General features: G+C 35.2%; 1 long non-coding RNA gene across 1 annotated transcript; it reads right to left on the bottom strand.

Annotated features, from left to right (window-relative positions):
• Positions 1–259: 259 nt before the first annotated feature.
• LOC149547629 (uncharacterized) lies at positions 260–1003 on the bottom strand. The gene is made up of 3 exons (XR_016354414.1): positions 768–1003; positions 483–600; positions 260–351 (listed from the first exon to the last, which is right to left on the bottom strand). It is a non-coding gene; the product is annotated as an uncharacterized LOC149547629 (long non-coding RNA).
• Between the last annotated feature and the right edge of the window lie 300 nt (positions 1004–1303).

Below are 1303 nucleotides of genomic sequence, written 5' to 3'. Positions count from 1 at the left end.
TTACAGATTTAGACCCTTTTAAAAATCCATTTTTTAATTTTAATTTCTAAGAGAGAGAAAAATTCTATGTTTGCAATTAACTTATATATGGATTGCCTCTTCAACAGAGAAGAATAAGAAACCTCTTGCATCGATTCATCGGCAATAAAACATTTACATCTATCCGATCTCGTACAAAATACAAACTCATAACCTTTATATATTCTCCATCTCTTACAAATTCAAACTGAGTCTTATGAAAATACAATTTTTTTAATTATATGTAGAAGCATTTAACCAAAGATCATAACTCTGGCCACGATGAGTTCATGAACAGACTTCAATCCACATGAATCACCGCCCAACTCTCCACTGCAAACATTACACGGCATTAGAAGATGCAATTAAAGCATGAGTTTTCTTTTCTTATGTTTGAGCAAACCCAATTCCCTGACTCAAATCAATATGTAGTAAAGTTTGAAAATTTTAAATTTTAATATTACCTGGAGAATAGGCGAATTTCTTCTTCTGTAGGGAGTCTGAGGAGTTGATTTAGGCTTATTGGGCACTAATGTTTCTTGTGGAGCACTTTCTTCCCTTGCCCTCTGCAATTTCTCTACACTAATAACCAGAAAACAATTCTGTGTCGGCTGATCATCATGTTCATACTGATAAATCCCCAATAAACTTGCCAATCAAGGATTTGCATGACCATTCATTGACCCATTTGAATTTCAAAGAAAAAGTAAAATACCCAGCAATGAAAGTAATGAAATAATTTGCCTCACCGTTGTTGGGCAGCCATTGAAGCCTTATACCGTGCTTCTCTCGCTGTTTCTGCTTCCCTCTTCCTTGTTTCTTCTCTGTTAAACCAATTTGCTAGGATTGATAACAACGCTCCCATGGCAGATTTATTTGCAGGAGGGAGTCCAAAGGTGTTTAGAATATGAGAAATGAGTATTAGAGCTCAACTATGGGGTCTATAGCTTGACTCTAGACGGATCACGCAAGGCACAGGATTAAAGACGACGACTTGACTTCGAAGTCTCAGCCAGGAAATAGGGCTTAACGCATATGCTACCCAAACTCTCAATATACAACGACAAATAACTATCATAAAATATATAACGACAAGGACATAACATATTTGGTATGGTTACCATTGAAATTCTTCTAACATATGTGTTGAAATGTCAAATCCATATTAATCTCAATTTTCAATTAATTTTTCATATGAAAGAAGTCAGGCTAATTATTTCAATCAATGGTGCAGTATTTGTGAGACGACCATTAAACTGATCATGGCCGTTTCTTGTTTTTCTAA

This window comes from Cupressus sempervirens, chromosome 7 (assembly GCF_028749045.1).
Source record: "Cupressus sempervirens isolate cs-2001-9-10 chromosome 7, ASM2874904v1, whole genome shotgun sequence".
NCBI classification, from domain to species: Eukaryota; Viridiplantae; Streptophyta; class Pinopsida; order Cupressales; family Cupressaceae; genus Cupressus; species Cupressus sempervirens.
This window is presented reverse-complemented; position numbering and strand designations above follow the sequence as displayed.